This window comes from Engystomops pustulosus, chromosome 4 (assembly GCF_040894005.1).
Source record: "Engystomops pustulosus chromosome 4, aEngPut4.maternal, whole genome shotgun sequence".
Classification (NCBI taxonomy): Eukaryota; Metazoa; Chordata; class Amphibia; order Anura; family Leptodactylidae; genus Engystomops; species Engystomops pustulosus.
The window spans coordinates 99,800,689-99,813,572 of record NC_092414.1 but is presented as its reverse complement, the minus strand read 5'-3'; positions in this window follow the sequence as shown (position 1 = coordinate 99,813,572).

The window sequence follows — 12,884 nt, the reverse complement described above, 5'->3', positions numbered from 1 at the left end:
GACACATTTTTCGCTCTAGCAGCGCTGTCACTCTTTACAAAATGATGTTTTTGAGGTTTTTGCTTCACTTCAGTCATTTTTTTTCCTAATATTGTTCACTGATTTACTATATGTAAGCAGTCAAGAAAACTGTACCTTAAATAAGAAAATGGTTCAAATTAAACATAATATACGCAAAAATGCTCTTAGGATGGTGAGATAAGGCTGACTGCATGCATAACATAGCTGTCAGCTGCACAAGTTATCTGTCTCAATTGACCCATAAATACATACTCTCAGCTCAGTCAACTGCGGAGATTTCTAATTGGGCTAAAGGGAATATATTTAGGGGAGATCTATGATCTGATACGAATGTTAAAATCCAACAAGCCCCACTGTTCTATCCTTCTGCTGATGAAGGCACCATCATAAAGGCTAATGTTAAAGGGTCATTTAGATAATTGTTTAAAAAACCATCTACATTAAAATCTTTAATGAACAGAATTCTCTATTCCTTACATAAACTGGTTTTCTCGACCTACCTTTACCATAAAATACATGAGTGCATTCTCCGTGAGTCTTCTACCTCTCTGGCTTGCTGGAACCCAAACATCCATAATTCTGTTTTAATATGTGAGAATTCGTGTATAATGTTTTATTTTTCATTTACCAGGAGCTAAAACAACATACAAACAACAGATCTAAAGAAAATTCATACTTCATCTTCATAAAGCCCAATAGGATTCTTTTCTGTTACGCAAAGAAATGCCGGATTGTTGGCAGCACTAAACTCTTATTATAATGAACTGAAATGGGGAAGAACAAATGTGGTAATTTCAACTAAAGCGATGAGCAAAAGGTAACAATGTTATAATAATAATAATAATAATCTTTATATAGCGCCATCATATTCCATAGCGCTTTACAAATCATATACAAATATATTACATTAAATAGTACAAACAATCATACAGAACAATAGGAGTGAGGGCCCTGCGCACAAGAGCTTACAGTCTATGAGGATGAAGGGTGACACAAGAGATAAAAGAGCTTGTATAATGATCCAGCCATTCTTTATAAGGGATCAGAATTAAATAATTTAATAAATAATTGAATAAGTAAAAACTCTGCTGCTTGAACCAGCCACGAGGTGCCATCATATTTACAAGGTCCAAGGTGAGAATGACTGCAAGCCTGGAGCTTGGTATACATCTGGTTCTTGCCGGATAACAGACGGGAGATACGACATAGGATAGACTAGTAAACTGAGAGTTGACATTTCTTGCAGTTAGCGAGTGTGATAGGCTTGCCTAAAGAGATGGGTTTTAAGAACCTTTGACTTTAAAGTTCCATATCTCACCATCCACTACAGGCTTGATCATGAGACTACCAACACTGTATAGACAATAATTTTGGCTATCTCATTACATCTGACTTAGAAAACTATTAGCATATGTTTAGTTATGCAAGTTCTTGTCATGTAACTGCATTGTTAATGTTTTGTTCCTGGTGGGGGAACAATCATTTTCTTCTTGAGTACTACAAATTAAAACCTGTTCTCACATTACCTAATAGTCTGTTATTAGCCAGATTCCCGAATCAAAGGTTACTGCATTGAAAAGAGGAGCAGCCAAGTAAATAATAAGCCATTGCAAATAAAACTTGGCTTATAGCAAGACCTTTCATTTGTGGAGCGGCAAACAGTTTCGTCAAAATAGTGATATCCATGAAGCACTATATGACGGGTTTTTTACACAAATCTATAATAGGTGAACAAGCATCAACTTCATTTGCTATGCTAGCGGGAGCCTCTCTAGCACTTCCATGGTTGTAATATAACGATCTGAATTAGACCCACCCGAAGGCAGGGTCTATTTCAGATTCAGCAAATTCAATATCCAGCAATACAGTTATACTGCAGTGTATTGTAGCAACGATCAGTCCTCTCCCTGGGGTTCAAAAAGGAGTCATAAAAAAATTGTAAAAATCACCACCTTTTTCCTAAAATGAAAATAAAAATTAAAAAACATCAACCATAAGCACGTGAGGCACAGTATGCCAAAATACCATCAAAATCTAAAAATGATTTAACATCTAAATGTTTGAATTTCCACTTTTTCACAATTTGACCACACATACAGATTTAAATGAAAAGCCATCAAAAGTTTAGTCCCCAAAATTGGATTAATGAAATCAAAAATTACACACAGCAAAATTAGTTTTTTAGATTTTTGTACAAATGGGTTTATCTTTTTAACCCCTTCCCGACATTTGACATAATAATACTGCATGGCGGGAGGTGCGTTCCCGCAATTTGCAGTATTATTACGTCATGCTTCTAGTACCGGCTCCTGAACGTTCAGGAGCCGGTACCAGAAGCATGGGGTGCCAGCTGTATGTTACAGCTGGCACCCGTCTCTAGTACCTGCTATCGAAGTTTCCTCCGATCGGGGGCATTAACCCCTTACACGCCACGGTCACGTGTGACCACGGCGTTCAAGGGTCCTATGCGCCAAATCGGACCCCACCTGTGGCGCTTACCAGAGGGGTCCAATCCTCCGCTGTTATCCCTGAGGTCTGCCAGTGCCCCGGGGATACGCGGCTTCTTCCGGCAGCTGGGACCTTGCCTTCTGACAGGACCAGACTGTGAGACACTGAGCATGCGCAGCATTCTCCGTGTTTCACATAATACAGTGTAATACATCAGTATTACACTGTATTAGGTGAAGAAGAGCTTGAATAAGCGATCAGAGGATCACTTGTTCAAGCCAACCTGTTAAAGTAAAAAAAAAATGTTAAAAACACTTGATATAAACATTTATTAATAAAAAGAATTATTTAAATAAAGTTAAAGTCCCCTAAACACAAACATCCCCTATACATATCTAATAAAGTAAAAAAAAAAAAATTACCAGAAAAGGTGATATACAAATTCCATCTAGCGTTGTCATTTAGGCACTCCTCTACAGAGACATTTCGCTATAGAGATACTCCAGGTCACATATATCTACTGAAGTTTGTGGAAGATGTATGTTGGTTTACAGGCTTTTCTGATTTAAAAAAAAAACCCTTTTTTTCTTTGTTGTATATTTTATGCACTTTTTGATGGATTGTTTGATGTATTCGATGTATTTTTTAATTTGTATTTTTTAATTTAGCATTGTGTTTTATATTGTACTTACATAAATATAGGGGAGATAATAAAAACTATACTGCCTTCTATAACCCTGGTAATCAGTTCATGCAACAGTAATAGGGTTTGAATATTGGACACTTTCTATTAGTTACTAGGGCTCTATAAGAATCTATCTGACATCCTTCTTTTAGTTAAATATTGTTTTCCTCAGAGTTATAAACTCGCCCGGTATCTATGCATCTTTAGAGCAAGTTGAGGGGCCTGGTCTAATGTCATGGGACATCAACACAGGTCCTTTAGCCTCTTAACATTAGCAAACTGTACCCCATGCACATATATAACCACATAAAAAAATCCCAGCAGGCCTGCATGGACTTCTTCTCCTCTCCATGTTAGGCTGCTGGGATTTCATGTCATATGATTTGCTCTGATTTCATGAAATATATGCTTGGTGTACACTTTTCTAATGTTAGAAGGCTAAAGGACCTGCGATGATATCAGCCTGGTCACATGACATTACTGCTGCATGCAGAGATAGCAAAGGGAGGAGCTGCTGGATTCAGCCCAAGAAGTCCACTCCCACCTCGACTCACTATAGAATCTTAGTTTCTAGGGCTCTATGGAGACCTGCCACTAGCTGTATGTGTTAATAATTTAGTGACAGGTTCCCTTTAACATCCTCAGAGTTATAAGGTTGAGAGTTTGAGATGCAATACATGTCTCTGTCTTAACTAAAGATAGAGTTTCCATCTAAGTAACAGAGTCTTCACTGCAGGGGAGAAATAACAAAGGTGTAGGCAAGGGTGAGGGGTTAAGGACATCCAACCCGACAACCAGAGTGTAGACAGGCCACAAAAAGAGGATGTTTTGAGTAAATAATATGCTCAGCATCCTTTTCAAGGATTCATTTAATTTGTCAGGACAAGCATTCTTAGTGGACCTGAGATTTCAGAAGCCTATGAGTGGTGAATAATGGATGCCAATATCTGTTGGGATGCATCTCCAGTCATCTCTCCCAGGATCTCCTATATGCTCTGATTCTTAAAAGACCAAATTTGTTTAAATTGGCATGTTTGGTGAAGAGAGGATATTTTCTCATCAAAATCAGGAACTGATTTCTTGTACCTAGTAACAAAAACAAATGAGGCTAAAGTTTTGACTGCTGAACGTATCTCCTCCATGTTAAGAAAAAGTAGAGCCTGGGAGAGTGAGGGCTGGAGAGTTTCCCAGAGAGAGAGTGCTCAAAAGCTTGCTTCCAAATATGTATAATTTTGGGGGATCCCCCCCTTCACATTGGGGAAGATTTATGAATCTGTCTATGACAGAATTCTGTCTTAGTTTGCACTAAAAAGTATCTGCACCTCATTTATAAAGGGTTTAAGACAGAGTTCTGGCTCTCCTACAACTAGCTCAACAAAAGGGGCATGGCCTGTAAAAGGGAGCGTGGTCTAATAGCAAAAAAGGTCTAACTCTGCACTGTCTAACCTTAAGACATTTTTCATAAATCTGGCCCATTGTCTCCAACAGAGATGTGACGACCGGGAAAAAATGTGGCTACCCGGCGTTAGGTACTAGTGCAATATAGTTTTCATATCAGTTTCAAAGAAGTTCATGCATTTGAAGGTGTTGAACACTCTACGAAATGCTTGTGACCATTGGGAGCATGAGTATTTCTGTTTCAGTCCACTTTTCCAAGCTCTATAGAGCAATAGCTCTATAAATGGGTCGTAGTCCTCTGGTCGATGATCTTGGGTTAGAGAATAGTGTAAAAATATCTTTATTGGCTGTGGGCATATTAGGCTGAGATAGAGAAAATAATCCTTGTTGGATATTCCAAATTTCTTAACAATGTCTGCAAACTGTAATAAATACACTGCCATGCATAATATATCCTATAAAAGTAATACCCTACCTAATCCAGGAGTCTAATGGAAGGTCTGGTGTGAGATATGCAAGCGTTTGCAACAGCATCACCTCCGCCATGGAAAATTGTGTGTTATGACACAGTGAATGATATTTCTCCAACACCCCAAAGGAAAAATCTAATCAGTGATTGTTGTGGGAGAGGCGGGGAGAGGGGAAAAAGAGCTTAGAAGTGATCAGAGGTTACTTCCAGTAACTGTGGAACTTTTGATATGAATCCAGTGTTTCGAGAGGTCCCCCTCCCACCAATCTGGAGTGGTAGGGTAGGAAATAAGAAAAGGAATTTTGGAAGTGCCATCATTTGCAAAGTAGTTACCCTGCCCACCCCGAAAATCTCAGTCTTAGCATAAGCTTGTAATTCTGTTTCTGTCTTTTTCAAAAAGTCAAGGAAATTTTCTTTAAACAATTAGGAAACGTGTGAGGTTATATTAACCCCTAAATATTTGACATCATTGCTCCACCTTTCAGGAGAAATTTAGCCTTAAGAGCTGGGAGGGATGAGGATGGAATGTTAATGGGAAAGAATTGCGATTCAATTTGTAGTGAGAAAGCGAGCGAAAGTGGGAAATTGCCACAGGGGGGTGGGGGGAATCTAAGGATATCTCGGGGTTAGAACTATGTCTTCTGCATAGAGCGAAATTAGGTGTTCTCTAACCCCCAAAGGTAAGATATATTTTGCTCACATTGGAGACGCTGAGCTTTGGAACATCTGTAGAGTAGGAAGATTTATGGAGGCCAGAAATTTGTTGCTCTCCTTTGGTGAGGTTTGGTGGGTTTGAGTCTAAATTATATAATGAGCTTTACTATTCCTTAAAGGGGTATTCCCATCTGGGCATTCACATTTAATTTAATTAATTTTCCATATGTAAACATTTCTTCAATTGGATGTTCCTGTGTGAAGATAATCTCTTATAAATGTAGCCATATTGTCCCTTAGAAATGAGATAGCTTCCTTGGATATGACTGCATCACATTTAGGCAGCGGTGGCCAGATATGCGCTATTAATTCCTGCCTGACCACCTGGATTCAGTGATCATTACCACAGGGCGGCTGTGGGACATACAGGTCCTCTTGGACATTTCATATACAAAAACATTTTGCCCATATCCAAGGTTTCTAAGGGACCATACGACTACATTTATGAGAAATTAACTTCACACAGGAACATTTTTTTAATAACATCTAATTGAAGAAATGTTTATATTTGGCAGATTAATGAAATTGAATGTGCATGCCCAGATGAGAATACCCCTTTAAATTGGTTAGCTATTACCCGGGGATCAAGGATTTTTGAAGAATTACCTATCCTGTTGAGAAGGTATGGGATTTTGGAACAGGCATCTAGGCATTTAACTCTACCTGCTAACAATTTGTCTTCCTTATTGTTTTAACCATAATATAGTGGCGTTGTAGGTTTCTTTCATATCTGTACAGCAAGGAGAGACTAAGTTCTTGTCGCGGGTCTTTTAGCTTACTCGAATTAGTGGGTGTAGTTAGATTTGTTTGTAGCCGGCGGTTACCGTGCGACCCAGTAATGATTCTGTTTTATTATACAGATTGTTATAGATGCGGCAATACCGAATATGTGGGTGTTTTTTTGTGTATTTTATACTTTATTAAGTGTTAGTATGGGAAAGTAACATTTTGGAGGCTTTTTATGTATGTTTTTACATTTATTTTAATATTTAAACTTTACTTTTTTAAACTTTTTTACTTCTACAAACTTGGACCAGTGATGCTCTGATCGCTGGTTCAAGACCAATACACTGCTCTACAATACTTATTCATTGTAGAGCATCGTAAACTGTCTGATCATGAAGATGCATGCGCACACAGTTTACAGTCGTACCCGGAAGCAGGGGCGCACCTGCCATAAGGCGAGTTGAGAATCTCGCCTCAGGCGGCGCGCTTCCTGCTACACTAGGGGGCGGCGTTGGGCTCCCGCCCAGCGGAATGTGTTCTGGCCGGTACATCTCCCCGACCCCCCGCACATTCCGCCGCCCATCACATCCACCCGCCCGCGGCCAGCACATGTACCTGCGCGCGGGCCGTCACTTCCCCCCACAGCCCGCCCATCCATTCAGCACGCGCGCGGCCGGCACCTGTACCTGCGCGCCCGCTGACACTTCCCCCTGCGCGCCCGCTGACACTTCCCCCTGCGCGCCCGCTGACACTTCCCCCTGCACGCACACTGACACTTCCACCCCCCGCAGCCCGCCTATCTCATCTACCGGCCCGGCACAAGTACCACTCCCCGCTCCAGCCCAATGTCCGCGCTGGTCCCCCCCCCCCCCTCTTCACGCTCCGTTTTCGCACCCACCTCGGTCCGTCACTGCCTCCGTAGCACCCGATCCTTCCCCCCCTCCGACATCCCCTGCAAACCCCCCCCCCCCCCCAAGAGGACAAGGCCAAAGAGAAAAGAAGAAAAGAGTAAAGGTAACTTCTATTTATGTATGTATATGTGTGTGTGTATGTATAGATGTGTCTGTGGTATTTGTATGTGTATAAATATATATGTGTCTGTATATTTGCTGTATATACTGTATGTATTATATGGTATATGGGGGCACGCTGCATGTACTATATGGTATATGGCAGCACGCTGTATGCATTATATGGTATATGGCGGCACGCTGTATGCATTATATGGTATATGGCGGCACGCTGTATGTATTATATGGTATGTGGTGGCACGCTGTATGTACTATATGGTATATGGCAGCACGCTGTATGCATTATATGGTATATGGCGGCACGCTGTATGCATTATATGGTATATGGCGGCACGCTGTATGTATTATATGGTATGTGGTGGCACGCTGTATGTATTATATGGTATATGACGGCACTCTGTATGTATTATATGGTATATGGGGGCACGCTGTATGTATTATATGGTATATGGGGGCACGCTGTATGTATTATATGGTATATGGCGGCATGCTGTATGTATTATATGGTATATGGGGGCACGCTGTATGTACTATATGGTATATGGCGGCACGCTGTATGTACTATATGGTATATGGCGGCATGCTGTATGTATTATATGGTATATGGCGGCACGCTGTATGTATTATATGGTATATGGAGACATGCTGTATGTATTATATGGTATATGGCGGCACGCTGCATGTATTATATGGTATATGGGGGCACACTGTATGTATTATATGGTATATGGCGGCACAATGTATGTATTATAAGGTATATGGGGGCACACTGTATGAATTATATGGCATATGGGGGCACGCTGTATGTATTATATGGTATATGGCGGCACGCTGTATGTATTATATGGTATATGGCGGCACACTGTATGTATTATATGGTATATGGGGGCACGCTGTGTGTATTATATGGTGGCACGCTGTATGTATTATATGGTATATGGGGGTACGCTGTATGTAGTATAAGGTATATAGGGGCACGCTGTATGTATGATATGGTATATGGGGGCACGCTGTATGTTGTATATGGTATATAGGGGCACGCTGTATGTATTATATGGTATATGGGGGCACGCTGTATGTAGTATATGGTATATAGGGGCACGCTGTATGTATTATATGGTATATGGGGGCATGCTGTATGTACAATGTGGTATATGGCGGCACGCTGTATGTAGTATATGGTATATAGGGGCACGCTGTATGTACTATATGGTATATGGCAGCACGCTGTATGCATTATATGGTATATGGCGGCACGCTGTATGCATTATATGGTATATGGCGGCACGCTGTATGTATTATATGGTATGTGGTGGCACGCTGTATGTATTATATGGTATATGGCGGCACTCTGTATGTATTATATGGTATATGGGGGCACGCTGTATGTATTATATGGTATATGGCGGCATGCTGTATGTATTATATGGTATATGGGGGCACGCTGTATGTACTATATGGTATATGGGGGCACAATGTATGTATTATATGGTATATGGCGGCATGCTGTATGTATTATATGGTATATGGCGGCAGGCTGTATGTATTATATGGTATATGGTGGCACGCTGTATTATTATATGGTATATGGGGGCACGCTGTATGTATTATATGGTATATGGAGGCACGCTGTATGTATTAAATGGTATATGGCAGCACACTGTATGTACTATATAGTATATGGCGGCACGCTGTATGTATCATATGGTATATGGCGGCACGCTGTATGTATTATATAGTATATGGCGGCACGCTGTATGTATAATATGGTATATGGCGGCATGCTGTATGTATTATATGGTATATGGGGGCACCCTGTATGTATTATATGGTATATGGCGGCACACTGTATGTACTAAATGGTATATGGCGGCATGCTGTATGTATTATATGGTATATGGCGGCACGCTGTATGTATTATATGGTATATGGAGACATGCTGTATGTATTATATGGTATATAGCGGCACGCTGCATGTATTATATGGTATATGGGGGCACACTGTATGTATTATATGGTATATGGCGGCACAATGTATGTATTATAAGGTATATGGGGGCACACTGTATGTATTATATGGCATATGGGGGCACGCTGTATGTATTATATGGTATATGGGGGCACGCTGTATGTATTATATGGTATATGGCAGCACGCTGTATGTATTATATGGTATATGGCGGCACACTGTATGTATTATATGGTATATGGGGGCACGCTGTGTGTATTATATGGTGGCACGCTGTATGTATTATATGGTATATGGGGGTACGCTGTATGTAGTATATGGTATATAGGGGCACGCTGTATGTATTATATGGTATATGGGGGCACGCTGTATGTAGTATATGCTATATAGGGGCACGCTGTATGTATTATATGGTATATGGGGGCATGCTGTATGTACTATGTGGTATATGGCGGCACGCTGTATGTAGTATATGGTATATAGGGGCACGATGTATGTATTATATGGTATATGGGGGCATGCTGTATGTACTATGTGGTATATGGCGGCACGCTGTATGTAGTATATGGTATATAGGGGCACGCTGTATGTATTATATGGTATATGGGGGCATGCTGTATGTACTATGTGGTATATGGCGGCACGCTGTATGTAGTATATGGTATATAGGGGCACGCTGTATGTATTATATGGTATATGGTGGCATGCTGTATGTACTATATAGTATATGGGGCACGCTGTATGTATTATATGGTATATGGGGGCATGCTGTATGTATTATATGGTATATGGCGACATGCTGTATGTATTATATGGTATATGGCGGCACGCTGTATGTAGTATATGGTATATAGGGGCACGCTGTATGTATTATATGGTATATGGGGGCACGCTGTATGTAGTATATGGTATATAGGGGCACGCTGTATGTATTATATGGTATATGGGGGCACGCTGTATGTATTATATGGTATATGGGGGCATGCTGTATGTACTATATAGTATATGGCGGCACGCTGTATGTAGTATATGGTATATAGGGGCACGCTGTATGTATTATATGGTATATGGGGGCATGCTGTATGTACTATGTGGTATATGGCGGCACGCTGTATGTAGTATATGGTATATGGCGGCATGCTGTATTGATTTTATATTATATGGTGGATTGTGTTATGTATATTGTTCTTTGTAGTAGCTCGCTTTGTGTATTATATAGTTCATGGACGGAAGCTTTATGTATTTTGCATTGCTTTATTTTCACATTTTACCAATATGGTTGGTTCTGGTCCTGACACTCCTTGATATTTTACATGTATAGAGGGGGGGGGTGGGCGTTTTTCTATAGTTCGCCTCAGGCAGCAGAAAGGCTAGGTGCACCCCTGCCCGGAAGGGGACCCGGATTGGCACTTTAATAAATCTGAAAAGCATTGGAGCTCCAAAGGCAGTCATAGAACCATCGCAAAGAGCCTGCCTAATGATAATTCTCCCCCCAAATACTTATTTTTGTCTCTCCAGATCTTAATTCACATCTATGTTGTTCAGTACTGCTAAAAGCTACTGAGTTTAACACTGCTTTAAAACTTCTAGAAATCTGTAAAAACACTTACTGTGCACGTAATTCTCCAATTTTGTTGCTCTTCCTACTTCCACCATAGACATATTTAACTTTGTAGTTGTGCCTGTTTTCAGGTGTATTATTTCCCTACATTGTTGCATCTGCTGATTTGGCCACTATATTTGCAGCTATTCTCTACGATCAACAACCTCATTTATCACTAGAATCCAGGTTTTGAAGTATGACTGCTGCTTCAAATGCCAGCTTTAGCAAGGAGGCAAACCCACAATGATAAATCTGACGTGCAGAAAAGCTCAAGAAACAGACTTATAGGAGTTTGTCCATGAAAGTATGTACTCAAATCTTAATCCCCTATAATGCTTACATGATGAAGATAACTTTTGACCACTTACTTTGCTATTTTCTTCAATTTTTGCAGCATTTATATGAGTTATAGGGAAAGGGGGATGATTTTAATTTTTAGGTTTTTAATTAATTTAATTTATTTTTTACTATTTTTCAACCCCCCTAGAGTACTTTGACCCTAGGATGTCTGATTGATCCTACCATATACTGCCATACTACTGTACAGATTGCGATCCCCACAGACCGCGAAAATGAGGGGTCAGTCAGATTAATGGAGCAGAAGGCCGTGCATGACCGTTCTACTCCATTAATCTGTATGGAGCTTACGGAAATTGCCCTTGTGGAGTTACCCCGTTACGAGCACAATTCCTGCCTAAGGATACATGCCCCTGCATGCTTCACTGAAGCAGTTTAGCAGAAGGGAGAGGTTTTATAAGTGGTGCAAGACTGATATTGCAGAGTTTTTATATTCACCTGGACTATTTATTTTCAAAATATCTTTAAAATTACGGTTACTCTTTAAGTTAAGTAGATAAGTGTTCTACTATGTAAAAGTTCCACAGTGTATTATGCCTTACATATTTATTTCTGTTGTGTACTAAATAACCTAGTGTCAAAGAAGACTAGAATTCCTATCATATAGCACTGGTACATTGTGAAGATGGAGTCTACATACATATTGGACACAGAATGTCAACCTCAAATATATTAGCATGTCTTTCCACAATTTGTGTAGCAGTGACTTGTCAACACCACCAAGGCCGCTGTTGTGGTCTCTGCTTGGCTACAGCGGTCACAGGTTCTTACTTGGAGAGACCAAGATGTACAAAGTAGATGATTTAGCTGACAGCTAGTTTTATTAGGTAAATAAAGTATGTTACACTGTAAATGAAAAGACCATATTGTGCTGTTGGAATCTTGTTTGAATATTAAAAAAAAACTTTTCGAGAAATTATTATTTTGAACACTGCTGAAAAAATGAGATCTTCATAACATTAAGACAATATGGCCACTTAAATAAAACATTATGCATTACCATTGACTGCTTGAATTGTATGTCATCCTGATTTCTGCCATGGAATAGCCATTGATATTTAGCTGCTTGTCCAAACTGTAACAGTTTTTCATAGTAGAAAATTATACTTTTATGTTAAATATCATGGCCCACACTTGTGGTTCTGTTCAAAAATTTTGTTCTCAAAAATGCAGGTGTATGTGACAGCTAAGCTCCAGAGGCAACAAATGAGATCGCGATAACCGTGATCCGAGCTGTTTAACCCTTTAGGCACCGCAGTCAAACCTGACCAATGCACCTGTAGAGCTTTCACATCTGGCTTCTGGTACGATTCCCCCTCTCCTCTCCTGCACCGGTTATGTGAGTTCCAATCATCTCTATGGCAGCCGCAGGATCCAGATGAGGACCCCAGAATCTGTCAGTGTATCCATTTACTGGAATACAGTAGTATTGCAGTATATGGTAGGAACAATCAGACCATCTA